Raw genomic sequence first — 27,862 nt, 5'->3', positions numbered from 1 at the left:
TACCAATATGGTAAGCAAAAAGTGGTGTCTCCATAAAGCTTTGATTAGTATTTTTATTACAAGAAATGGTAAGCATCTATTCAACTATATAAGGTCCATTTTCATTTCTTTTCCATAAACTATTCCCATCTTTTGCCCATTTTTTCTATCAGGTTGTTTTATTTTTCTTCTCAGTTTCTATTGGTAATTTTTTAGATACATTTTTAGTAATCTCTACACCCAACATGGGGCTCAGACTCACAATCCCAAGATCAAGAGCCACATGCTTCTCCACCTGAGCCAGCCAAAGCCCCTCTACGAACGAGTATGTATGTATGTATATATAGTTTTTAGTTAAATTCCAGTTAGTGAACATACAGTGTGTGTTCATTAGTTTCAGGTGTAGAGTTCTTTTAAATATTTGAGATAAAAGCTCTTTGCTATGACAGAAGTTCAACATATCTCTCTTTGTCATTTGTCTTTTGACTTTGCTTACAGTGATTTTTGCAATGCAGTTTTTCTGTTGTTAATGTAATCAATTTCTGTGAATTTTCTACTGTTTCTAGATTCTGAGTCATAGTTAGAAAAGTTTTCCCCACTCCTAAGTTCTAAAGAAACTCACCTTTGTTTTTAGTACTCACATGGCTTAATTTTTTATATTATAACCCCTGATCTATTTGGAGTAATTATTTCATTGTTTATTTGACTATACAAGGGTTAAAATAAAACAATAATATAAAATACCATAAGGACTATGACCTATATAAGATACCTGTCTCCAGGAAAGGCGTATGTGACATTCACCCCAAAATGTGTCCCACGTATTATCACTCTATACCACTAGATTTTGTTTTTGTTTTCTTTTCTTTTATTTTTGAGAGAGAGAAAGAACGAGTGGTGGGGGGAGGGGCAGAAAGAGAGGGAGAGAGAGAATCCCAAGCAGGCTCTGCACTGTCAGCTCAGAGCCCCAAATGGGTTTCAATCTCATGAACCAGGAGATGATGACTTGAGCTGAAATCAAGAGCCGGATGATTAACTCACTGAGCCACCCAGGCACCCCATTTTTGTTTTCTTTAAACATGTTCTATTTGGTTTAATACACTTGTCTGTAGGGGAATAAGCCAAAGAGAAGCAATTCTACTATTTTCCAACAGCTACTGGAAGAAGCCCAGTGAGCAAATGAAGGTAGAACGAAAAAAAAAAAAAAAAAAAAAAACGTTTGAACACCTAATCAGACATCACACACTAAGAACCAGTCTACCTCAACAGAGAACTGAACCAAAACCTAAAGGAATAAACTGCTATGTGGACAGACATCCCCAGAGTTTAATGAAATAAGGATAGTCAACCCATCCTAGAATGTACATAAAATGAAAAGGGAATGTTTTAAAATCCAGGTCTCCTGTGGAAATTACATTAAAATCCATCAGATCCACACCTGTTCAGTTTTCCTACCTAAAAAAAGTTGTACCTAAGTCTAATCACCCTGTCAATCTCTTTACTGGAAACATGAGAGAAAGGGGAACAAGTTAACACAAAAGGAAGCAACTAGTGAAATTCGGAATGTAGGAATTAACAGGACTAATAAGCAAATTTCTCCAACAAATCAATGATACAGAATGGGGAGGCACTCTAAGAATAAGAGATTTAAGAGACCCTTGGGGCGCCTGGGTGGCGCAGTCGGTTAAGCGTCCGACTTCAGCCAGGTCACGATCTCGCGGTCCGTGAGTTCGAGCCCCGCGTCAGGCTCTGGGCTGATGGCTCAGAGCCTGGAGCCTGTTTCCGATTCTGTGTCTCCCTCTCTCTCTGCCCCTCCCCCTGTTCATGCTCTGTCTCTCTCTGTCCCCCAAAAATAAATTTAAAAAGTTGAAAAAAAAAATTAAAAAAAAAAAAAAAAAGAGACCCTCAACAAAGTGTGACACTTGGACTTTGGTTCAAAGAAACCTACAGAAGACACTTCTTAGGCTGAGTGTGGACCCATCTGCAGGCAGGTAAAATGGCATGATTGCTAGAATTCGTTTTTTAACGTTTATTTTTTTGAGAGAGAGAGAGAGAGAGAGAGCGAGAGAGCGAGCAGGGCAGGGGCAGAGAAAGAGGGAAACACAGAATTTGAAGGAAGCTCCAGGCTCTGAGCTGTCAGCACAGAGCCCGACACAGGGCTCGAACTCAGGATCCGTGAGATCATGACCTGAGCCGAAGTCGGACGCTTAACTGCCTGAGCCACCCAGGGGCCCCACTAGAATTTGCTTGTAAATCCACCAGGGGAAAAAAAGATTGGGAGGAGTACAGATAGACAAAACAAGATTGGCAAAATGTCGTAACTGTTGAAACTATAGGGGCCAAAGGCAGGCTGCCCCAAGATAGACCACTTTGGCATGAAGATTATTTTGAGTTGAAAAGCAATCAAAACCCAGCAGATCCAAGAAGAGCTCTTTACCTCCCCCTCAAATTGCCTAAAAAAATTTTAGATAGAGGACCTCCTCCAGGAAGAGAGCTATCACTATGAAAACTACATCATACTATGAACTAGATACAGCAGACGGGGAGAAATCTAGCAAGGCCCGTTTGATCCAAGTCCTCTCTGGGTCCCATTGTTCCTGGGGAGCAGCAAACATTTCTTTACAAAACATTTCCTCTTTTTCACCTTCCTGTGAACTGCATCCCTTCCCCCCTTTGACATCCCAAACTCCCACCCCATTCTCCTTATTTCAGAATGACATATATACCAGTTTGACCATCTTTGGAATTTCGGGGGGGGGGGGCAGTTAGGAGTTTTTGGTTTGTTTTTTTTTAATTGACATCCAAGTTAGTTAGCATATAGTGTAAAAATGACTTCAGGAGGAGAATCCAAGGATTCATCCCCTACACATAACACCCAGTGCTCATCCCAACCCATGTCCTCCTTAATGTCCCTTGCCCATCTGGCCCATCCCTCCACTCCCAACCTCTCCAGCAACCCTAGGTTGGTTCTCTGTATTTAAGAGTCTCTTATGTTTTGTCCCCCTCCCTATTTTTATATTATTTTTACTTCCCTTCCTTTCTGTTCCTGTTTTGTATCTTAAAGCCCACATGAGTGAAGTCATATATTTGTCTTTCTCTGACATTTAGCATAATACTCTCTAGTTCCATCCATGTTGTTGCAAATGGCAAGATTTCATTTTTTGATAGCCAAGTAATACTCCATTGTATGTATGTGTGTGTACACACACACACACACACACACACACACACACACACATATATATACACATACTGCATCTTCTTTATCCATTCATCTGTCAGTGGACATTTGGGCTCTTTCCATACTTTGGCTATTGGTGATAGCACTGCTATAAACATTGGGGTGCATGTGCCCCTTCGAAACAGCACGACTGTATCCTCTGGATAAATATCCAGTAGTGCAATTGCTGGGTCATAGGGCAGTTCTATTTATAATTTTTTGAGGAACCTCCATACTGTTTTCCAGAGCGGCTGCACCAGTTTGCATTCCCACCAGCAACACAAAAGAGATCCCGTCTCTCCGCATCCTCGCCGACATCTGTTGTTTCCTGAGCTGTTAATGTTAGCCGTTCTGAGGTGTCAGGTGGTATCTCGTTGTGGTTTTGATTTGTATTTCCGTGATGATGAGTGATGTTGAGCATCTGTTCATGTGTCTGTTAGCCATCTGGATGTCTTCTTTGGAAAAGTCTACTCCTGTCTTTTGCCCGTTTCTTCACTGGATTATTTGTTGTTTGGGTGTCGAGTTTGATAAGTTCTTTACAGATTTTGGATACTAACCCTTAATCTGATATGTCATTTGCACACATCTTCTCCCATTCCAGCGGTTGCCTTTTAGTTTTGCTGATTGTTTCCTTCTCTGTGCAGAAGCTTTCTATCTTGATGAAGTCCCAATAGTTCATTTTTGCTTTTGTTTCCCTTGCCTGTGGAGACATGTTGAGTAAGAAGTTGCTGTGGGTGAGGTCCAAGAGGTTGTTGCCTGCTTTCTCCTCTAGGATTTTGATGACTTCCTGTCTCACACTTAGGTCTTTCATCCATTTTGAGTTTATTTTTGTGTCTGGTGTAAGAAAGCGGTCCAGGTTCATTCTTCTGCATGTCACTGTCCAGTTTTCCCAGCACCATTTGCTGAAGAGACCGTCTTTATTCCATTGGATATTCTTTCCTGCTTTGTCAAAGACGAGCTGGCCCTATGTTTGTGGGACCAGTTCTGGGTTCTCTATTCTGTTTCGTTGATCTAAGTGTGTGCTTTTGTACCAGTACCATGCGGTCCTGATTACAGCTTTGTTATAGTCCAGGATTGTGATGCCTCCAGCTTTGGTTTTCTTTTTCAAGATTGCTTTGGCTATTTGGGGTCTTTTGTGGTTCCATACAAATTTTAGAATTGTTTGTTCTAGCTCTGTGAAGAATCTGGTGTTAATTTGATAGGGATTGCATTGACTATGTAGACTGCTTTGGGTAGTATCAACATTTTAACAATGTTTGTGCTTCCAATCCATGAGCATGGAATATTTTTCCTTTTTTTTTTTTTGCGTCTTCTTTAATTTCTTTCATAAGGTTTCCATAGTTTTCAGTGTATAGGCTTTTTCACCTCTTTTGGTTAGATTTATTCTTAGGTATTTTATAGTTTTTGGTGCAGCTGTAAATGGGATCAATTCCTTGATTTCACTTTCTGCTGCTTCATTATTGGTGTATAGAAATGCAACCAATTTCTGTGCACCGATTTTATATCCTGCAACTTTGCTGAATTCATGGATCAGTTCTAGCAGTTTTTTGGTGGAATCTTTTTGGTTTTCCATATACAGTATCATGTCATCTGCAAAGAGTGAAAGTCTGGCTTCCTCCTGGCCGATTTGGATGCCATTTATTTCTTTGTGTTGTCTGATTGCAGAGGCTAAGACGTCCAATACTATGTTGAATAAGTGGCGAGAGTGGACATCCCTGTCGTGTTCCTGACCTGAGGGGGAAAGCTCTCAGTTTTTCCCCAGCGAGGATGGTATCAGTGGTGGGTCCTTTGTATATGACTTTATGATCTTGAGGTATGATCCTCTTTCCCTACTTCCTTGAGGGTTTTTATCAAGAAAGGGTGCTGTATTTTGTTAAATGCTTTCTCTGCATATATTGAGAGGATTAACGTGGTGTATCACATTGATTGATTTGCAGATACTGAAGCAGCCCTGCATCCCAGGTATAAATCCCACTTGGTCGTGGTGAATAATTCTTTTAATGTATTGTTGGATCCGGTTGGCTAGTATCTTGTTGAGAATTTTTGCATCCATATTCATCAGGGAAACTGTCTACAGTTTTCCTTTTTAGTGGGGTCTTTGTCTGGTTTTGGAATCAAGGTAATGCTGGTCTCATAGAATGAGTTTGGAAGTTTTTCTTCCATTTTTATTTCTTGGAACAGCTTCAAAAGAATAGGTGTTAACTCTTCTTTAAATGTTTGGTAGAATTCCCTGGGAAGCCAACCAGTCCTGGACTCGTTTTTGGGGGGAGACTTTTTGTTACTAATTAATTCAATTTATTTACTGGTCATGGGTCTGCTCAAATTTTATTTACTTTTTCCTGTTTCAGTTTTGGTAGTTTATACTATCTTTGGATATTCCATGTCTGTTTGGATTCCCCCTACCTACATCAAAATTAAATTTAATTTCTCCTGTCTATTTGATCCTTAGTCTGGCCAGAAGGACCCTGATGGGGACAGGACATTCTTGCTCCCTGACAAATCTGAGTAATGGGTACATAAAGATTCATTACATAATTATCTCTACTTGTGCGTATGTGTAGGTTGTGTGTGTAACTACCCATCAGAAAACTCTGGCCTGGTAAGCCACATTCTAAAAGTCCTGGGGGCCTTTCGCGGGAGATCACCAAATCTAAAAGAAGATAACTATTGCCCTTGCCACACAGACCAGTCTCTGCCAAATGCCCAACGGTGGGACTTCCCCTGGATGTGGGAGGCCAGATTCCTCCAGTTTAAGATGGAGCACATCTAAACAGTCCCTGGAAAGAGGGATGTTTGAAGGCTTTCTGGGACAAGTCACCCAGACTGGATGGGGCTCCTTGGTGAATCAACCCTAGGAGTACTTTCAGCGACCATCCCCAAGACATAATCAGCCAGTGGAAGTGTCAGACAGCAGAGGAATGGGAGATGTTCTTTTACGACCACAGTGGTCAGGCTGTCTAACAGTAGAGGACTCAGCAATGTCTTGCACGGTCACCCAGTGGGGTATCATAGCAGGTCCAAAGGTTAATGGAGCTAAGCTTCAGAGTCCGACCTTCTAAGAATGATATCCTCTTCTCCCTGAGGCAGGCAGAGGGCCATGGGCATCTATCCTCAATCACTTCCTGGGACTGAAAAGTTTTCTAGAAGCTAAGACCCATGGTTATGGTCAGAAAGCAAAGTAGGGCAGGCACCTCCATTCTATAGTTTGGGGGCTCCAGCTACCCAACAAGGAGCCTGACAATTAAAAGGATCTCTTGGGGCGCCTGGGTGGCGCAGTCAGTTAAGCGTCCGACTTCAGCCAGGTCACGATCTCGCGGTCCATGAGTTCGAGCCCCGCGTCGGGCTCTGGGCTGATGGCTCAGAGCCTGGAGCCTGTTTCCGATTCTGTGTCTCCCTCTCTCTCTGCCCCTCCCCCGTTCATGCTCTGTCTCTCTCTGTCCCAAAAATAAATAAACGTTGAAAAAAAAATTAATTAAAAAATAAATAAATAAATAAATAAATAAAAGGATCTCTAAGCTGGGTCAAAACAGATGTTTTGTTTTTTAAAGATTTTGTTTTTTTTTTTTAAGGTTTCTTTTTTTAATATTTATTTTGAGAGAGAGAAAGAGATACAGCATGAGCAGGGGCGGGGCAGAGAGAGAGGGAGAGAGAGAATCCCAAGCAGGCTCTGCACTGTCAGCCCAGAGCCTGACACGGGGCTTGATCCCAGGAACCGTGAGATCATGACTTGAGCCAAAATCAAGAGTCAGATGCTCAACCGACTGAGCCATCCAGGAGCCCCTAAAGATTTTATTTTTTAAGTAATCTCTACACCCAACATGGGACTTGAACTTACAACCCCGATATCAAAACTAGCATGCTCCACAAACTGAGCCAGCCAGGTTTAATGGTTCTTATAACTCCTCAGGGTCATCTCTGCTCCTGCCAATTTGCCTTGATCCTCATGAGGGGCCAGGGTGGCTGAGCTCAGCACAGACTGGGAAGCTTAAACAACTAGAAATTTCCTTTCTCACAGTCCTGGAGGCTAGGAGTCCAAGATTAGGGCCAACGTGGCTCTGGCACAAGTCCTTTCCTGGCTTGCAGACGGCTGCCTTGGTGTGTGCATGTGAAGAGAGAGGCCTCTCTCTTCCTCTACTTTTAAGGCCACTGAATTAGGATTCACCCATACGAACTCATTTAACCTTAGTTACATTTCTAAATTTTTTTTTACATTTATTTATTTTTGATAGAGACAGAGCACAAGTGGGGGAGGGGCAGACAGAGAAGCAGACACAGAATCCGAAGCAGGCTCCAGACTCCGAGCTGTCAGCACAGAGCCCAACGCAGGGCTCTCACTCACAAACCACGAGATCATGACCTGAGCCTAAGTCTGATGCTTAACCGACTGAGCCACCCAGGTGCCCCTACCCTGGTTACATTTCTAAAAGTCCTATTTCCAAATATGATCACATTGCGGGTTAGAGCATCAACATATGAATCTCGGGGACACACAAAACAGTTCATAGCACAGAACCCCCAAGAGGGTCTTCCTGTGACCATATCAAGAAACAAGTTGATGGGGCAGCTAGGTGGCTCAGTTCGTTGGGCATCTAGCTCTTGATTTTGGGTCAGGTCATGATCTCATGGTCATGGGATCGAGCCCCACATCAGGCTCCACACTGGGCATGGATCTGCTTGGGATTCTCTCTCCCTCTCTCTGCCCCTCTCCTGCTCGTGCTTTCTCTGTCTCTCAAAATAAACAAGTATTTTTTAAAAAAAGAAGAAGGTGACAACAGCAAAAGGTGGAAGCAACCCAAATAACCATTGATGGACACAGGGATAAACAAATTGTGGCCCATCTATATAATGGAGTATTATTCAGCCTTAATAAGGAACTTCTGGGGCGCCTGGGTGTATCAGTCAGTTGGGTATCCAACTCTTGATTTCAGCTCAGGTCATGATCCCAAGACCCGTGTCAGGCTCTGTGCTGAGCGTGGAGCCTACTTAAGATTCTCTCTCTCTCCCTGTGCCTCTCTCCCCAACTCGTGCAGTCTCTCAAAAATAAAAATAAGATTCTCTCTCTCTTCCCCTGCCCCTCTCTCCCGCTCACATGTGCGCTCACTCACTCTCTCTCTCTCTCTCTCAAAAATAAAAATAAAAAGGAAAGAACTCCTCACCCCTGCTGCACCGCAGGTGAACCCTGAGGGCACTGTGTTCAGTGAGAGAAGCCATCACAGAAACACAAATCCTGCGTGGTTTCACGTCTATAGGAGGTACCAGAATCTGGAGTGGTCAGATTCACAGAAGCAGAGAGTAGAGACGGTGGTGCTGGGGAGGGTGCTGGTTGGGGGGGGTGAGGGTCTGATGGGGAGGGAGTTCCAGTTTGGGAAGATGGAGAAGTTCTGGAGACGGGTAGTGGGGTGGATGCACAACAACATGAATATACTTAGTGCCCCTGAACTATGCACTTAAAAATTATTAAAATGATAAGTTTTTTGTTACATATATTTTTACCAGAATTTAAAAATTAAAAGACAAAAAACAGAGGCCCTGGTCAAGTCAACTAGCCTCTGTGCCTCATTTTCCTCATCTACAAAAGGTGGGTAACAACACCTGCCTTGTACACTGCCAGTGAGAACTGAAAGAACTCAATGTAAAGATCTTAGGAAGGTGCCTGACACGTGAAAAGCCTTGATACATGCGAGCTGCTACTAGTTTTTACTATTATTAACTTATGGAAGTTAACTACCAGAATTAAACAGCTATTAAAAGTTCAAAAATAGTTGTTTCTTTGAAATAGAACTAGAAGATGGGAAGGCTCCATGTAAGAATAGATTTTTTTAATTAGAAGCCCCATATATTTGTTACTGTGTTAGCAATTAAGCATCCACTTCTTTAAAAATCTCTATTAGAGAATCAGACATACAAATATATAGAAATAAACTTGAAATTCTACAGGAAAACACTTTCTAGCAAAATAAATAAATGGGGAAACAACAGAGAAAAACTGGACCCCAAAACAAGTGCCGGTGGGAGGGCTGCAATCAAACTCCTTCCCCAGCCTGCCCGTCTCCAAGAGCAGGAGGGGTCAGCAGGCTGAGGAGGGAGCAGCCGCTGACAGCTGAGCCGGCTGCCTCTTCTGCATGCAGCTTCCCAGCTCCTAACTCTGGTAGGTGTCCCCAGAAAGAGAGGCCAAGAAAAAGGCGGAGAGTCTTCCTGGAGAATGAGTGCACGAGTGTTGTGGTCAGAAAACAGGAAAGCACAGCCTAGCTAACTCCAGGTGCCAGAAGGATGCAAAAGAATTTTTTAGAAAGGAAGCCAGCTCCACTAAGAAGCGAACAACCTAAACCCTACGCTTCTGGAGCAAGAGCTGTCCTACAATGGCAATAGGAGAGCACCCAGTCACCGAATTTCCAGTTCTTCGGCCACATCCTAATGCAAGGCTACAACGCAAAAAAGGCCTGTAGAGCAGGAAGGTGTTAAGTGGAAGGAAGCAGCCAGACAGAGAAGACAGAAGGAGGAGTGAAGCCTGCAGGAGAAGCACAGGGCCGTCCATGGGCAGGAGCAGGGAAGATCCATGGCAGCCGCCTACAGGCCTGCAGGGACACAGGGCACGAGGACACATCTGCCAGTTTCTACAAGAAAGGCCAGAAACCCAGATTTTCTTAAATCCCCCAATCTATTCAAATGTTAACTTATTTTTTTATATTAAATATAACTTATTGCCAAATTGGTTTCCATACAACACCCAGTGCTCATCCCAACAGTTGCCCTCCTCAACAACGAATTTTTTTTTAAGTGTATGTATTTATTTATTTTTGAGAAAGACACAGCATGAGTGGGGGGGGGGGGGGGAGAGAGAGAGAGAGACAGAGAGAGAGAGAGAGAGACAGAGAGAGAGAGAGAGAATGCCAAGCAGGCTCCACATTGTCAGCACAGAGCCCGACATGGGGCTCAAACTTATGAGCTGAAACCAAGAGTCAGTCACTTAACTGACTGAGCCACTCAGGCGCCCCAACAACTAATTGCATTTTTTAACACTATGTGGGCCAACACTGTGAAGAATAAGTAAAAGTGCGTCTTCAGGCTGACAGTGTCTCTGCCAGAGAGCTAGCCTGCCTTCTTGCCCCTGCTGACCCCAGCCCAGGAGCTGTGAGGACGAGATGAGACCCACATGCAGAGGTAGCATCCACCCCACACCTGGCCTACAGGGAAAACCCAACAATTTGCCATCAGCCTGAGTGCCACCACCCCAACCACAGCCTGCCTAGGTGGCTGCACACTCCTGGGGCTCCAAGCTACCAAAAGCAACATTTCTCCCCTTGGTGGTGGAGCCCAACTGGTCTCCCACCAAAGTCTGATAAAGGTGATCGATACACAGCCCCACCGGACACCTTGAGCAAGAGCTCTGTCGGGCCTGAGAGGGCTCTCACCTTCTCCTGGTTTTCTCAAGAGCTTCCTCCTGGCTGTTGGGTGTGATGAAGAGAAGACTCAAAGTGAAAGCTGAAGACCTTCTGTCTGCGCGCTGCTAGTAATCACGGCCACTCTGCCTGGTTAAGGATAGAGCCAACTGGCACTGTTGGCACGCACTCTCCCCCTGTATGCTAAGCACCTGGCCCCCATCCTCCCTCCTGGAGACAGACACAGAACCCAAGCAAAGAACCCACCAGAGCAACAGACCTGACCATGGGAGGTGTTCTCTGGCATGAAGTCCAGCCTCCACCACTGACTAGTTCTGCAATCCTGGTCCAATGTGTATGTGATGCAAGTAAAAATGTGACTCACTGACAGAGAGATGTCATGACTGCTACCACTGGTCTAGGACAGAGAAGAGCAATCAACTGTAGATCTTCCTCAACCTACATGTTAACATACTGAATGCTGGATTCAAAGTGACAAACAGAATGGTGGTCTGGGTACAAGATGATTGTTGCCCTGGTGCTGATGGGCTGACCGGGAGCTGAGGCCGCTGCCCAGAAACACAGGAGGATCGTACCACATACCGCTAGCCCAGGAAAAGATGTACATTCAAAATTCCAAGTACAGTTTCTATGGAATGCATACCATTTTCACACCATCATAAAGTTGAAAATATGTTAAGCTGAACCATTCTAGATCTGGGCTTGCCTGTACAGGGACCCAAAGACACACCACAGCAAGGCCCCAGTGTACATGTGCCCCACACAACAAACAACAGACCATGCCTGCACTGCATGTGTTCTCAACACTGTGGTCCTGGGAGAACCAGCTCCAAGGGCAGGCAGGGCACATGCTGGGCCGAGACTCTTGGAAGGACAAGTAACTGGAGACATGTGGCTAAAAAGCATTGCCAAACAGGCAGAGAAAAAGCCCCAACAAGCACAGGGCAGAAGCCAGGGCAATGGACAAAGCTGAGTCCAAACAAGAGCACAAGAGAATTAACTCGAGGAACTCTGCAGGGTTACACCTGCCACAAGAAAGGGAATCGACAAGAGCTGTTTCACGGACACTCTACTGTGTGCAAGCATTGCATGAGCCCAGTAGAACTCAGTGCAGCAGGGAGTTTACCACTAATCCCAGTTCACAGGTTAAAAAGCAGAGGTCTCAATAATTATAGGACTAGCCCAAGGCCACAGGTTAATAAACATCAATTCAAAACCTGAACCCAGATTGTCTCACAGCAAAGTCAAGTTCTCAGTCTCCACATGACACCAGATACTGGTCCAGTCAATAAAGAAAAAAAGGAGGTATCGAAGGAGATACAAAAAGAATTATCATGACGGAGGGAGATAACATGAAGGTACCAACCAGGACTGGCCTGGTCCAGGGAGGACTATGTGGCAGAGCCAAGAAAGGGTGAGAAAGAGGGTCTCGTAGGCTTGAGGGGAAATGAGGCCCTGAGGAGAGAAGAGCAAGTCTTAAAAATGACGCAGTCAATGGGCTTCTCTGTGGAGTGATAAACTGTTCTGGAATCAGTGGTGCTGGCTGCACTTGTGAATGCACTAAAAGCCCCTGACTTGCACACTTTAGAAGGGTGACTTTATGGCATATGACTTCCATCTCAGTGCTGTATGGGAGCAGTCGGTGGGCTCACAGATGGGCACATCCCTGAAGAGGAGCTCTGAAAGGTTTCTTTTTTTTTTTTTTTCCAATATATGAAGTTTATTGTCAAACTGGTTTCCATACAACATCCAGTGCTCATCCCAAAAGGTGCTCTCCTCAGTACCCATCACCCACCCTCCCCTCCCTCCCACCCCCCAACTCTGAAAGGTTTCAATGCCGATAACAGCCCACAGAGAGGACACTGGGTGTCCTCTACTCAGCAACAAATGAAGAAAGGACACAAACACAGCCCCACCCCCAGAGGCCTGACCTCCAGTAAATCTTGAAGGACCCTGCCCAGAGAGCTTCCTACCTGCAAGCCCTGAGGACAGAGTCACTGGTCCCCTGTGCCCTGGGGTGTCCTGGTGGACAGGGATAAAAATAACATCCTCCTAGGGTGGACATGAGGACTGTCCAGGGCAAAGTTCACTGCAAGGAACCAGAGGCACCAAGAGTGCCTGCGTGTGTCAGCTACCATGGTGGTCACGCGTGGAAGACGTGACGTCTGCAGCCAGTGCGTCAAGGTGGCTACAAGCTCAGCTCCAGATGCGACTGCCTGGCCTGCATCAGCGCCTCCACATACTGACCTGAGTTACATTTCTTAAACTCTATGTCTCGGTCTCCCCAGCTATGAGATGGAGATGATGATGGTATTTACCTCAAAGGACAGTGTGAATATTAAGCAAGATAATCTGAATCAAGTGCTCAAAATACCTGGAAAACAGTAAGTGCCCAATAAATGTCATCAATTATCATTAGTCAGGGAGCAGGAAGTTGTTGGTCAGAGAGGGCTTCCGTGAGGAAACCTGGCCCGAGTTTCACTTGTTTTAAATTAACGACCACACGTCTCAAGTGAACATTAAATACAGCCTAGCCTTCGAACTCTTAAGAAGCTAGCTTCCCTCTCTTGAGACAACTGTGACAAATATCAGATGGGTACAAATTCTATATAGCTCCTTGCATCAAGAAGTCAAGTCAAAAAATAAAATCATAAAATATAAAGTCTATCCATCCACCCATCGGGTGACTCCTGGGACCTGCTGTAACCACCAAAAGGCAGCAGAGGACAGGTGTCATTTTGAGAACCAGCTGCCAGTCTTGCCCTCTTGGAGTCCTGTGACAATGTGGCCTCCTTGAGGCTGACAGAACCCTGGAGAGAGGCCTAAACATGCAGCTGAAGCCCCAATCATACAAGAAGCCAGGCAGACAACACAAGGAGCAGAGAGGAGCCATGCTGGCCACGCCTGGACCAGCCCAAACTGGGCTTAACCCACACTCATAACCAAAAACAAACACTGCTATTTTAAGTCCCCAATCATTGTTGGGATGCTCTGCTACAAAGCAATAGATACTTTCTTTCGACTCTTTCTTCAACTCTCCAATAACCTTACCCCTTAATTCACAGAAAAAGCACAAGGCTTCAAGTGTGAACTCTCCCATCTTCCTTCCATCAAACCTACCAACCCTAATCACCACATCCACTGCATTCCCTCCTATTACAATGGAGAAATGGTCCTTGCTCCCACCAAGACCAGCCTCTCCACCTATGCTCTGGACCCCACCCTTCATGCCTTCCCAAGACTGCTCCTCTGGTATCTCCAGTCCCTCCTCCTTTGCTAGCACAGTCCCGTCAGTGTGCACACACTTACACATACATACACACACACACACACACACACCTCTGCCCCGTAGACATTTTTTTTTTTAATTTTTTTTTTAACGTTTATTTATTTTTGAGACAGAGAGAGACAGAGCATGAACAGGGGAGGGTCAGAGAGACGGAGACACAGAATCTGAAACAGGCTCCAGGCTCTGAGCTGTCAGCACAGAGCCCGACGCGGGGCTCGAACTCACGGACCGTGAGATCATGACCTGAGCCGAAGTCAGACGCTTAACCGACCAAGCCACCCAGGCGCCCCCCCATAGACATTTCTCCAATCCCCGTTGACTCGATGCTTCCTTAAAGAGCTGTCTGCACTTACTGTCCCTAATCCCTCTCCTCCCATCGAACCTCTCTCCCCAGCATGCCACCAGACCACTTTTGTCAAGGAAGCCAATGAAGGAAGCCAATGAATTCCCAGGACCACCTCTCAGTCCTTCCCTCACTCTACATCCCAAAGCTTATCACAGTGAAGTACCAGCCTCTCTTAGCTTCTGCGACACCACACTCTCCTGGTTCCGTCCAGCACCCACAGCTACTCCTGGTCAGCTTCCATATCCTGTGCTCACCTCCACAAGTGGACACACCCCCACGTTCCCCGTGGTCTCCCTTCTCTTCCTCTGTCAGGCATGTCAGAGCACAGGGTTTAAAAGTGCAGATCTGACAGTTCTGGTTCCAGCTTCTATCTGACTGATCTTCTTACTGATAATAATTATAAACTGCACAAAATATTAAAAAAAAAAAAAACGCTATCTGAAGGTGTTGGAGAACAACCAAAAACACAAAGAAACTGGAGGGAGCACAATCAGTATAAGGAGAACAAACTATGAGCTCTGCACTGAAATGTCTTGTGACCTGCGGTGCCCAGCTCTCACTGAGCATGAGGCAACAGTGCTAGGTGACAGCAGTGCTAAGCATCTCACTACAGGAAGAAAAGAGGTCAGAGTTCAGGACTATCAAAATGGCTGAAACTGAAAGGAAAAACCCAAAAGAAGCAAAAATCTCACACATCTGCATTAAATTCCTCCCAAATCCTTGACTAACTCGTAAACTGCAGATGGCGGGATGAGACACCAATAAAGCAAGCAAAAAAAAAAAAAAAAAAAAAAAATCAAACTCCCAGAAACAGAGCAGAAAAGTGGCTGCCAGGAGCTGGGTGCAGGGGACACAGGGAGAGGCTGGTCAAAGGGTCCACACACAGATGACTACGGTCTGAGGACATCATGTAAGACACGGTGACTACAGCTGAGAACGCTGTAGAGAGCACAACTTAACTGAGGTTTTTTTGTTTTGTTTTGTTTCTTAAGTAGGCTTCATGCCCAGCACAGAGACCAATGCAGGGCCTGAACTCATGACCCTGAGATAAAGACTTGAGATCAAGAGTTGGATGCTTTACCAACCAAGCCACCCAGACACCCCAACCTAAGTGTTCTCAAACACACACACACTAAGATAAACATGTGAGGTGACAGATGTAACAACTAACCAGGTGGGGAGAGTCCTTTCATAATGCATACATACATCAAATCATCATAACATACTTCAATAACTTACAACTTTGTCAATTATATCTCAATAAAGCTGAAAAACTAAAAAGAAAAACAAGCAGAAAGCAACTGTTGTGAGGACAAAGAGCTAAGCAAAGACTCCAGCTGCTGTCCAGTCCTGGGAAGACAATTTAGAGTTTCAGTTCTGGCAAATTAGAAAGGTTTTCCATTAAAATCCTAGACAGGTCACACCTTAGAGGAGTAAAAACCATATTCCAGAACTAAAGGTCATGTCTTTTTTTTTTTTTTTTTTTTAATTTTTTTTTTTTTCAACGTTTATTTATTTTTGGGACAGAGAGAGACAGAGCATGAACGGGGGAGGGGCAGAGAGAGAGGGAGACACAGAATCGGAAACAGGCTCCAGGCTCTGAGCCATCAGCCCAGAGCCTGACGCGGGGCTCGAACTCACGGACCGCGAGATCGCGACCTGGCTGAAGTCGGACGCTTAACCGACTGCGCCACCCAGGCGCCCCCTAAAGGTCATGTCTTAAAACACAAGGCAAAACAAAACAGATCCACCCTACAGGCTACAAGCTTCTACAGGGTCAAGATGATCTCCCAGTAATTTAAGTCTGCCCTCACAAAACTCAAGATCCTTTATAGGATGAGAACCCCAAATAGAGTCTCTATAATGCACTGTGCATAATGTTCATTGTATGATAAAAAATTACTAGACATGCAAACCAGGAAAAGGTGACCCATGATGAAGAGAAAAAACAATCTATAGGACCCACAAAGATCCTATGTTGGAAGTGGCAGATGAGAACTTCAAAACAGCAATTATAATACATTAAAACATTTGGGGAAATGGTCAGAAGGAATGAAAATATTCATTACCAGAGCTAATATTCATTAGCAAACGTGATGAAAAAACCAAAAGGAAATTCTAAACTGAAAAATACAGTATGTTAAATCAAAACATTACTGGATAGAATTAACACAATGATCACAAAACAGAAAACAGGGACTCTGAAGATAGATGAGTAGAAAATATACATATATAAATAGAAAGAAAAGGAATATTACAAATACAAACATTCAAAACCTATGGGAAAATGTCAAACCATGCAAAATAAGTATCACTGGAGTCCCAAGAGGAGAAAAAATATGAAGCAGAAAAAATATTTAAGAAATATTTAAGAGTCAATGGCCAAAAATTTTCCAAAGTCGATTAAACACATCAACACAAAGATCCAACGAACTAAATAAATCCCAAAAAGGAAAAACACAAAAACGCTATACCTAGAAAAATTATAGTCAAATTGAAAAAGAAAAACAATAAAAATAATTTATTTAAAATAAGTAAATAAAATACCTTAAACACAGTAGGAAAAAAGATACCAGGTGAACAAGAACGATAGCTGACTTCTTAGAAACAGCAGATGCTAAAAGCACTTAAAAGTGCTAAAAGAGGGGCGCCTGGGTGGCGCAGTCGGTTAAGCGTCCGACTTCAGCCAGGTCACGATCTCGCGGTCCGTGAGTTCGAGCCCCGTGTCGGGCTCTGGGCTGATGGCTCAGAGCCTGGAGCCTGTTTCCGATTCTGTGTCTCCCTCTCTCTCTGCCCCTCCCCCGTTCATGTTCTCTCTCTGTCCCAAAAATAAATAAACGTTGAAAAAAAAAAATTTTTTTAATAAAAAAAAATTAAAAAAAATAAAAAGTGCTAAAAGAAAAAAGCTGTCAACCTAGAATTTTATATTCAACAAAAATGTCCTTCAAAACTGAAGGAAAAAGACCTTCACATCTTCACTGTACAGAACACACTGATGGTCACCAGAGGGGAGGTGGGTGAAATAGGGAGGATGGGAATTAAACACGGAACGAGAATTAAAAAGTACACTTATCATGACAAAATAAAATAATAATAATAATAATAAAAAGACCTTTTCAGACAACCAAAAACAGAGACTCTGTTCCCAGCATATCCACAATGTAAGCGATACTGAAGGAAGTGCTTCAGCCTGAAATAAAATGATCCCACATAGAAAACTGATCTGCAAAAAGGAAAGAACAACTTCCCAACTCATTCTAAGGTGCTAGTATTACCAAAACCAATGATATCATATAAAAAGAAAGTCATTCACAAATCTCTTATGAATATATATAAAGTCTTCAACAAACACTAGCAAACCAAATCCATCCACCTATAAAAACCATTATAGGGGCACCTAGGTAGCTCAGTCATGGTTGAACATCCACCTCTAGATTTCAGCTCAGGTCGTGATCCTGGAGTCGTGGGATCAAGCCCAGTGTGAAGCTCCACACTGGTGGAGCCTATTTAAGAGTCTCTCTCTCTCTCTCTCTCTCTCTCTCTGCCCCTGTCCCATGCTCAAGCTCTAAAATAAATTATAAAAAAAAAAAAAATTAAAGCATTATATACCACACCAAGCGGATTTAACCTAAGACTCCAAAGTTGCTTTAACATCTGAAAATTAATATAATACACCGTATTGAGGGGCACCTGGGTGGCACAGGGTGGCTCAATCAGTTAAACATCCAACTTCAGCTCAGGTACAAGATCTAACCATTCATGAGCTTGAGCCCCCCACTGGGCTTGCTGCTATCAGCGCACAGTCCATTTCAGATCCTCTGTCTTTCTGTCTCTCTGCCCCTCCCCTGTGGGTGTGCGTGCTCTCTTTCTCTCAAAAATAAACATTAAATAAAATAAAATAAAATAAATCTACAGATTCAATATAACCCTAACCAAACTTCTAGCAAAAATTTCTGTACATAGTGAAGAGGTTATTCTAAAACTGGCAAGACAATTCTGTAGAGGATTAAAGGTGGAGGACTTATACTACCTTTAAATTACAGTAATTAATACACTGTGGTATTGACATAAGATAGAAAAACAGACCAAGAGAATGTAACAAAACCCAGAAAGAAGCCTGCACACGCATGTTCAATTAATTTATGACAAAGGCTCTAAAAAATGATACTAGAATGATTACATAACCCCATGAGGGAAGGGCAGGGAGGAAGTATCCTGATTTCACCTGACATTAAAAACTAATGCAAGGGGCACCTGGGTGGCTCAGTCGGTTGAGCGTCCGACTTCAGCTCAGGTCATGATCTCATGGTTCAGGAGTTCGAGCCCCACATCAGACTCTGTGCTGACAGCTCAGAGCCTGGAGCCTGTTTTGGATTCTGTCTCTCTCTCGCTCTCTCTCTGCCCCTCCCCAATCATTCTCTGTCTCTCTCTCTCTCTCTCAAAAATAAATAAACATTAAAAAAAAAAAAAAAAAAACTAATCCAAGAACTGAGCCTGGGTGGCTCAGTCAGTTAAGCGTCTGACTTCGGCTCAGGTCATGATCTTACAGTTCACAAGTTCGAGCCCTGCATCAGGCTCTGTGCCTGACAGCTCAGAGCCTGGAGCCTGCTTGAGATTCCTTGTCTCCCTCTCTCTCTGCCCCTCCCCCTGCTCACGCGCGCCCTCTATCAAAAATTAGGTAAAAACATTTACAATTTTTTTTTAAATAAAAAACTAATGCAAGAAGGATTCAGAAAGGAAATCTGTATTTGCTTGGAGATGGAGGCAGGAAAGGGTGGGAGGGACGGTTCCCAAAATGAAATGAGGAAATCTGGGGGATGACAGACATTCACTACACTGTGGTGATAATTTCACAGGTATATACATGTCAAAACTTATCCAATTTTACACTTTAAACATGTGTGGTTTATTGTACATCAATTACATCTCCATAAACCTGTTAAAAAGAAAAAGGTGAATCATAAACCAAAATACAAAAGCTACCACTATAAAACTTTCATAGGGGTGCCTGGCTGGTTCAGTCAGTGGAATGTGTGACTCGATCTTAGGGTTGTGAGTTCGAGCCCCACATTGGGTGTAGAGGTTACTTAAAAATAAAATCTTTAGGGTGACTCAGTTAAGCGTCCAATTCTTGGTTTCAGCTCAAGTCATGATCTCGCAGTTTCATGGGTTCAAGCCCCACATCCAGCTCTGCATTGGCAGCATAGAGCCTGCTTGGGATTCTCTGTCTCCCTCTCTCTCTGCCCCTCCTCCACTTGTCCTGTCTCTGTCTCTCTCAAAATAAATAAGCTTAAAAGAAAATGTTTTTAATAAAATAAATAAAATCTTTAAAAAAGAAAACTTTTACAAAAAAAAAAAGATAGTGTCTTCACAACACTGGTGCAGGCAAAATTTTGTAAGGACACATAATAAACATAAAAGAAAACTACCAACAGGGCACTTGGCTGTCTCAGTCGGAAGAACGTGCGACTCTTGAACTTAGGGTTGTGAATTGGAGCCCCATATTGGGTGTAGAAATTACTAAAATATGTATATATATATTGACAAAAATTTACTTCACCTAAATTAAAATTTTCTGTTCATCAAAAGACACCATTAAAAAAAATAGGCAAGGAGCGCCTGGCTGGCTCAGTCAGTAGAACATGCAACTCTTTTTTTTTTTTTTTTTTACATTTTATTTATTTATTTTTTTTAACGTTTATTTATTTTTGAGACAGAGACAAAGCATGAATGGGGGAGGGTCAGAGAGAGGGAGACACAGAATCTGAAACAGGCTCCAGGCTCTGAGCTGTCAGCACAGAGCCCGACGCGGGGCTTGAACTCACAGACCGCGAGATCATGACCTGAGCCGAAGTCGGCCGCTTAACCGACTGAGCCACCCAGGCGCCCCATGAACATGCAACACTTGATCTTGGAGGTCATTTTAACTCTTAAAATGAATTTAAAAAAAAAAATCCAATGAAGAATGGATTAAAAACCTGACACTTCACAAGAAAAATATTTAAGTAGCTAATTAGCATATAAAAAGTTGTTCACTGGGGCACCGGGGTAGGTCAGTCCTTTAAGCATCTGACTTGGACTCAGGTCATGATCTCTCGGCTCTCTCTCGTGAGTTCGAGCCCTTCAAACCCGTGTCAGGCTCTCTGCTGACAGCTCAGAGCCTGGAGCCTGCTTTGGATTCTGCTGTGTGTGTGTGTGTGTGTGTGTCTCTCACTCTCTCTCTGCCCCTCCCCCACTCGTCCTGTGTCAGTCTCAAAAAGAAAAAAAAAAGGTGTTCCCCAAAAAACCAAACCAAACCAAAGTTGTTCACCATCATTATTCATCAGAAAAATGCAAATTAGGGGCACCTGGGTGGCTCAGGCAGTTCAGAGGTTAAGCATCCAACTCTGGCTTAGGTCATGATCTAACAGTTGGGTTCAGTTTGTGAGGCTTGGTTTGTGAGTCTGAGTCCCGCATCGGGGCTCTGTGCAGACAGTTCAGAACCTGCTTGGGATATTCTCTCTCTCTCTCCCCCCCCCCCCTGCCCTCCCCACTCACACTTTCTAAGTAAACTTTAAAAAAAAAAAAAATACAAATTAAAACCATAGTGAGGTATCACTCACTACCAACTGAATAGCTAAAATTAAAAAGACTGACATACATACATACATACATAAAAGACTGACAACGCCAAGGGCTGGCATAGATGTAGAGAAACTAGAACTCTCATACATTACTGTGGGAGTGGAAAATGGTATCAGTTTGAAAAATAGTTTGCAGTTTTTGAAAGAAATTCAAAATGTATCTACACGATGACCCTCAGCAGTATCACTCCTAAATATTTACCCCAAAGGAATAATGTACGTCCACAGAAGACATGCATAAGAATCTTCAGTGACTTTAGTCATACTAGCCAAAAAGTAAAAACAACCCAGACACCCATCAACAGGAAAAAAAAAACGTAAATTATATTCTCATACAAATGAGTACTACTCAAATGAAAAGCACAAACTACAGATATAGGCATTAAAATCAATAAATCTCAAGGGGCACCCGACTGGCTCGGTCAGTAGAGCACGCGAATCTTGATCTCAGGGTCATGAGTTCAAGCTCCATGTTGGGCATGGAGATTACTTTTTTTCTTTTTTTAATGTTTATTTTTGAGAGAGAAAGACAAAGTATGAGCAGGGGAGGGGCAGAGAGAGCAGGAGACACAGAACTTGAAGCTGGCTCCAGGCTCTGAGCTGTCAGCACAGAGCCCAATGTGGGGCTCAAACCCACAAATGGTGAGATCATGATCAGAGCCAAAGCCGGACGCTTAACCCATTGAGTCACCCAGGCACCCTGGAGATTACTTTTTAAATAAGTAAATAAAATCTAAAAACGTTACACTGAGCCAAAGAAGACATACACAAAAAAGCATATATTTTATGATTTCATTTACATGAAGTTTGAGGACCTGCAAAATTAATCTGTAATGACAGAAATCAGAACAATGGTTGCCTCAGGATTTGGGGGTTGGCTGTAGTAACTGAAAAGGGACACAAGGAAACTTTTAGGAGTGATAGAAATGTTCTATATCTTGACACGAGTGATGGACACACTTTTGTGCACACACTTGTGGTGTACACATTTGCTAAAATTCATCAAGCATATTTAAGATCTGTACATTTTACTGGGGATAAAATATTCTTCAATAATTTTTAGTGGTAGAATATTTTCAAACAAATAAAAAATCGTACATTCTGTGTTAAAAAGAAGAAAGCTGCTTGCTGTACATGGATGTGACATGTTTTCTAAGAAGTCAATGGCTGAGGAATGGGGTGAGAATGAGACTAACTTCACGATACCAATTTTGATACCTTCCGGAATTATACTCTGAGTTCAGACTACCCTGTGTATGAACCACAGGAGGTGAGAATGAAAAACACAACCTCTAGAGTCTGACCACCTAGGCTGAGTTCTGGTTCTCACATTTATTTACTGTGACCTTGGGTACATTTCTTAATTTGTGCCTCAATGTTCTCACATAAATGGTAATAGGAATATTGAGAGTAACTATAGGAGTACCTGGGTGGCTCAGTTGGTTGAGTATCCGACTGGATTTCAGCTCAGGTCATGATCCCAAGGTCACAGGCTCGAGCCCCACGTCGGGCTCCACACTGAGCGTGGAGCCTGCTTAGGTTTCTCTCACTTTCCCCCCCTGCCCACCTCTCTTGCACGCACATGAGCGCTCTCTCTCCAAAATAAAATTTAAAATGTTTAAAGAAAAAAAGATTAGCTATATCATTAAGTTGTTTTAAGAATTAAATGCTGGGGCACCTGGGTGCCTCAGTCAGTTAAACATCCAATTCTAGGTTTCAGCTCAAGTCATGATCTCATGGTGAGATCAAGGCCCGCATCAGACTCAGCACTGTCAGTGGTTAGGATTCAGCCTGCTTGGGATTCTCTCTCTCTGCCCCTCTCCCACTCCACTCATTCTCTCCCTCTCCCTCCCTCTCTCAAGATAAATAGACCAAAAAAACAAAAAAACAAAAAAAAAAAAAAAGAATTAAGTGCTTACTGTGTTAGATGTCAAAATAGAAAATTTAGCACTGGCTTTCACTCTCTGGTTTATAATAAATTCTGTACAAGTCATGTACCTGCTTTCTGTCAAAATGTCTGTTAGATCTCACAAGGATACAAAGATAATAAAACGGTAAAGCACTTTGTTTAAAAAAACAAAAAAGAATTAAATAAGATGGTATAGGTAATATACTTTAAAATGTGCCTGGGCTTGTTTTCCTAAATAAATAAGGCTTTATTGGAACACATGCATGTGTGCACACAAATATGCCTGGTACGTAATCAGCTACCATTATTTAAAAATTTAAAACAGTATTTTGAAAGTCAGCCTTTTCCTTAACCTAAAGAAAAAGTAGGGGGAGGGGCTTTAGTCAGTCTGTCTGGGGTATAAATCCTGAGTCAATCCCCTACTTTGTTGCATACCAGTTTTCTCATCTGTAAAATGGGAAATAATAGTTTCTATACCCTTGAATTCTTGTGAAGATTAAATAGTTCATTCATATAAAGCATTTTAAGCAGCAGCACACAATAAACGATCAGTACGTTCTGCTGTGCGTCTGTGTAAAAGAACTGCCATTACCAAGGTTTTAAACATTACCCCTGTGCTGAGATCCTATATGCCTGCAGCCTGACCTCTCCTCTGGGCTCCAGATTCTTCTGCGAGATACCTTCGTGCCAATGACCCTTGGATAAGTCAGACATCGCCCACTACTTAAAGCCAAGAGAAAGCCTTACTTTCTACATCTAACCTACCATTAACGCCCTGCACCTGCCACCACCCCATCCTGCTTCCCCATCTCAGCTGACAATGCCACAGTCCCATCAAGAAGCCCAGACCTCACCTTGGGCCCTCTCCCCCACACCCTCTTCTCATCTATCAAAAGTCCTAACAGCTCTGCCTCCCAAACATCTCCCTAAGTCGACCCCCAAGGTCTAAACTGCAACTACACCACTCCCACCACCTCATCTCGCCCCCTCTCCTGCACGTCCTGCCTCCGTGATGATGGCCCTTCCCAACTTAACGTCCATCCCGGTCCCCCTCACAACTCAGGCACACACCTGCCAAGAACAGATGATTGCATGGCTCACGCTGTACCCTGTGCTCCTATCTCCCCCTTACCCCAGCCACACATTAGTCTTATCTAGGTTCCTAGAGAAGATCCACTGCAAGGCCACTGCATGTGCTGTCCCCTCAACCTGGAACGCTCTGTCCCCCCACTCTGCGGGGCTTGAACGCACAACCCTGAGATCAAGACGTGAGCTGAGATCCAGAATCTCGCACTAAGCCAACTGAGCACCCAGGCGCCTGTCCCCCACTCTGCTCATAGCTGGCTGCTTCTCACCTTCCAGAGCTTAACTGACATGACTTAGAGTGGCCAAAATAGAAGAGAAACCAGAAAGGAAGGAACATGGAGAAGTAAACAGCTGAGAGTGTCAGTGATGGCCCCAGCACTGAAAGGCCAAAGGCATGGCAGGGAGTGGCAACAGGGGCAGATGACAGGCGGGGCTGGAGAAGGCCACAGGGACAAGACAGGTGGCTACAGTGACGAAATGGGGGAGAGGTGAAGTGAGAGGCAGGGACTGAACAGAAATGACAGAGTGGGTGAGCTGGGGGTGACAGGGCACTGTTTCAGTGGAGAACTGAGAGCAGTGAGTGACTAGTGGGTGGACAAGGTAAACAGGTGTCAAGGCCACGAAGTGGCAGGTGGAGGTGTGTAGGAGACACCATAGCAAGGTCAGGAAGCCACTGAAGAGGGCCAATGAGGTGCACGGTGAAGGCAGAGATGATGGAGATGGAGGAAGAAAGGAGGCAGTGAACGGTAAGGAGACAGGCCAGGGAAGGTGACAGGTTCATGGAGCGCTGAAGCTACAACAGTGATAGAAAGAGGGGATGCTGACAGAAGAGTGAGGGAACAGGAGACTGATTACAGTGGGCACTGGGGAGGGGAGTCCCAAAGCAATAGGCAGAGACAGGGACAGGCAGGGAGGGGGGACAGGTGGGAGGGACAGGCGGGGAGGGGGGCAGGCTGGGGGGAAGCAGGCAGGTGGGGAGCAGGCAGAGAGGGGGACAGGCAGAGGGGGGAGCAGGCGGGGGGACAGGCAGAGGGGGAGCAGGCAGAGGAGGGAGCAGGCAGGGGGGCATAGGCAGAGGAGAGATAGGCAGAGGTGGAGCAGGTGGGGGGAAGCAGGTGGGGGGAAGCAGGCGGTGGGGGGGGAGAGCAAGCAGAGGGTGGGAGTAGGAGGTGGGGAGACAGGCAGAGGAGGGACAAGGCAGAGAGGGAGCCAGTGTGGGGGTGGGGGGGCAGAGGAGGGAGCAGGCAGAGGGAGGGAGGGGGGAACAGGTGGGGGGAGCAGGTGGGGAGGAGGGAGTGGGCAGAGGGAGGGAGGGGGAGCAAACGGGGGAAGCAAGTGAGGGGGAAGCAGGCGGGGTGGGGGCAGGCGGGGGGGGGAGAGCAGGCAGAGGGGGGAGCAGGCAGAGGGAGGGAGGGGGAGCAAATGGGGGGGAAAGCAGGTGGAGAGGAGGGAGCAGGCAGAGGGAGGGAGGGGGGAGCAAACGGGGGAAGCAAGTGAGGGGGAAGCAGGCGGGGTGGGGGCAGGCGGGGGGGGGAGAGCAGGCAGAGGGGGGAGCAGGCAGAGGGGGGAGCAGGCAGAGGGAGGGAGGGGGAGCAAATGGGGGGGAAAGCAGGTGGAGAGGAGGGAGCAGGCAGAGGGAGGGAGGGGGGAGCAAACGGGGGAGCAGGTGAGGGGGGAGCAGGTAGGGGGAGCAGGTGGGGAGGAGGGAGCAGGCAGAGGGAGGGGGGAGCAAATGGGGGAGCAGGTGAGGGGGAAGCACGTAAGGGGGAAGCAGCTGGGGAGGAGGGAGCAGGCAGAGGGAGGGAGGGGGGAGCAAACAGGGGGGGGAGCAGGTGGGGGAAGCAGGTGGGGAGGAGGGAGCAGGCAGAGGGAGGGAAGGAGGAGCAAGCAGGGGGAGAACAGGCGGGGGGGTGGGGGGAGCAGGCAGAGGGAGGGGGGAAGCAGGAGGGGGATGCAGGCGGGGTGGGGGCAGGTGGGGGGGAGAGCAGGCAGAGGGGGGAGCAGGCAGAGGGGTGGAAGCAGGTGGGGAGGGGGGAGCAGGCAGAGGGAGGGGGAGCAAACGGGGGGGGGAGCAGGTGGGGGAAGCAGGTGGGGAGGAGGGAGCAGAGGGAGGGAGGGGGAGCAAGCAGGGGGGGAGCAGGTGGGGGGAGCAGGCAAAGAGGGGAGCCGGCAGAGGGAGGGTGGAAGCAGGAGGGGGAGGGGGAAGAAGGCGGGGTGGGGGCAGGTGGGGGGGGAGAGCAGGCAGAGGGGGGAGCAGGCAGAGGGGTGGAAGCAGGTGGGGAGGAGGGAGCAGGCAGAGGGAGGGAGGGGGAGCAAGCAGGGGGGGAGCAGGTGGGGGGGTGGGGGGGGAGCAGACAGAGGGGGGAGCCGGCAGAGGGAGGGGGGAAGCAGGAGGGGGAGGGGGAAGCAGGCGGGGTGGGGGCAGGTTGGGGGGGAGAGCAGGCAGAGGGGGGAGCAGGCAGAGGGGTGGAAGCAGGTGGGGAGGAGGGAGCAGGCAGAGGGAGGGAAGGGGAGCAAGCAGGGGGGGGAGCAGGCAGAGGGGGGAGCCGGCAGAGGGAGGGGGAAGCAGGAGAGGGAGGGGGAAGCAGGCGGGGTGGGGGCAGGTGGGGGGGAGAGCAGGCAGAGGGGGGAGCAGGCAGAGGGGTGGAAGCAGGTGGCGAGGGGGGCACTAAGAAACAGGTCAGGGCACTGATGGTAGGGGTCCCTACTGAAGGGAAGAGAGGAGGAGCAGTGAGGAGGTGGGTGGGACGGTGACAGGACTGACGGAGACCTTGACAGGCAGGCACGGGGTGGACACTGATGGGGGGGATGCTTCCTCGGGGGGCACTGACATGGGGGACACTGGCAGCACAGGGGAGGGCACTGATGGAGGGGACTAGGGACAGGAAGGAGGAACTGACAGACGAGGAGCGCGCTTGGGGGGGGGGGGGCACTGATACAGGGGTCACTGACTGGGAGGGCACCAAGAATGGGGGTGGAGGTGGACACCGCCTGGGGGGGAAAATGAGGGGAGGGAAGAAAAGAGGTGGGGGGAGTGACAGGGAGTGACCACTGATGGAGGGACACTGTTGTGGGGAACACTGACGAGGGAGGACACTGACAGGGGAACACTGACGGGGGGGGGACACTGGTGAAGTGGACGCTGACGGGGGGACACTGACAGGGGGACACTGACGGAGGACACTGACAGGGAGACAGTATCGGGGGAGGGACACTGACGGGGACACTGTCGTGGGGGACAGTGTCGGGAGGGACACCTGACAGGGGGACACTGTCGTGGGGGTCACTGACGGGGGGGGAAACACTGACGGGGGGACACTGTCGTGGGGGCACTGACGGGGGGGGGGGAGACACTGACAGGGTGCGCACGGCCGTGAGTGGACACTGACGGAGGCGAACACTGACGGGGTGGACAGACGCGGGTACACTAACAGAGGGGTGGCCACTGGCGGGTGAGCACTCGGGGTGGACACCTCAGGGGCACCGGCAGGCGCGGGCACGGCGGGGTCGGCGGGCGGCCGCACTCACCTGCCCCGCGGGCCGGGCGTCGCGGCGGCTCCTCGGAGGCCCGGGTGGAGGCCAGGGCGCTGGCGGAGGCGAAGCCCGGGCGACCTGGGGCTAGCCGCACGCACATGGGCCCGGCCGGGCGCGGCGCCCACGGACACGGCGCCTACGGACACGGCGCGGGCCGGCCGGCGGCTCGGGACCGGCTCGGGCCGCGGGCGGCGCTCGGGTCGCTCCAAAATGGCGGCAGCGGCGGGAGCGCGCGCGCACGCCGGGGGCGGTGCCTGGCGCGGAGGGGTGCGCGTGCGCGCCGGGGCGGGGCGGCGGGCGGAGCCGCGCTCATGGGCGGGGCTGTGTTGTGGGAGGAGGCGGGGCCGCGCGCTCGCCACGAAGCGCCGGCTCGCTCGAGCGCGGGGGTTGGACCGCCTTGGAGCGCGGTGGGGTGGCGAGCGGCCTTCTTTCGCTTTTCCCTCTGGGGTGCTACTGAATAACGATGCGAATATACA

General features: G+C 46.9%; 1 protein-coding gene across 9 annotated transcripts in view; it reads right to left on the bottom strand.

Annotated features, from left to right (window-relative positions):
- The window catches only part of PPP6R2 (protein phosphatase 6 regulatory subunit 2), an 84,345-nt gene extending 56,717 nt beyond the window's left edge, over positions 1 to 27,628 (bottom strand). For 7 of the 9 annotated variants that reach the window (XR_006709118.1, XM_045464883.1, XM_045464886.1 and 4 more), the window contains exon 1: positions 27,381 to 27,621. The gene's annotated coding sequence lies outside the window, so the exon portion shown is untranslated. Of the gene's footprint in view, positions 1 to 27,380 lie in introns of all 9 variants that reach the window. The other 2 variants (XM_045464884.1, XM_045464887.1) reach the window with 1 other exon arrangement.
- Positions 27,629 to 27,862: the final 234 nt, after the last annotated feature.

Source organism: Leopardus geoffroyi, chromosome B4, assembly GCF_018350155.1.
Source record: "Leopardus geoffroyi isolate Oge1 chromosome B4, O.geoffroyi_Oge1_pat1.0, whole genome shotgun sequence".
Taxonomy (NCBI): Eukaryota; Metazoa; Chordata; class Mammalia; order Carnivora; family Felidae; genus Leopardus; species Leopardus geoffroyi.
Note: the sequence above shows the minus strand (reverse complement) of the source record. Positions and strands in the feature narration are given on the sequence as shown.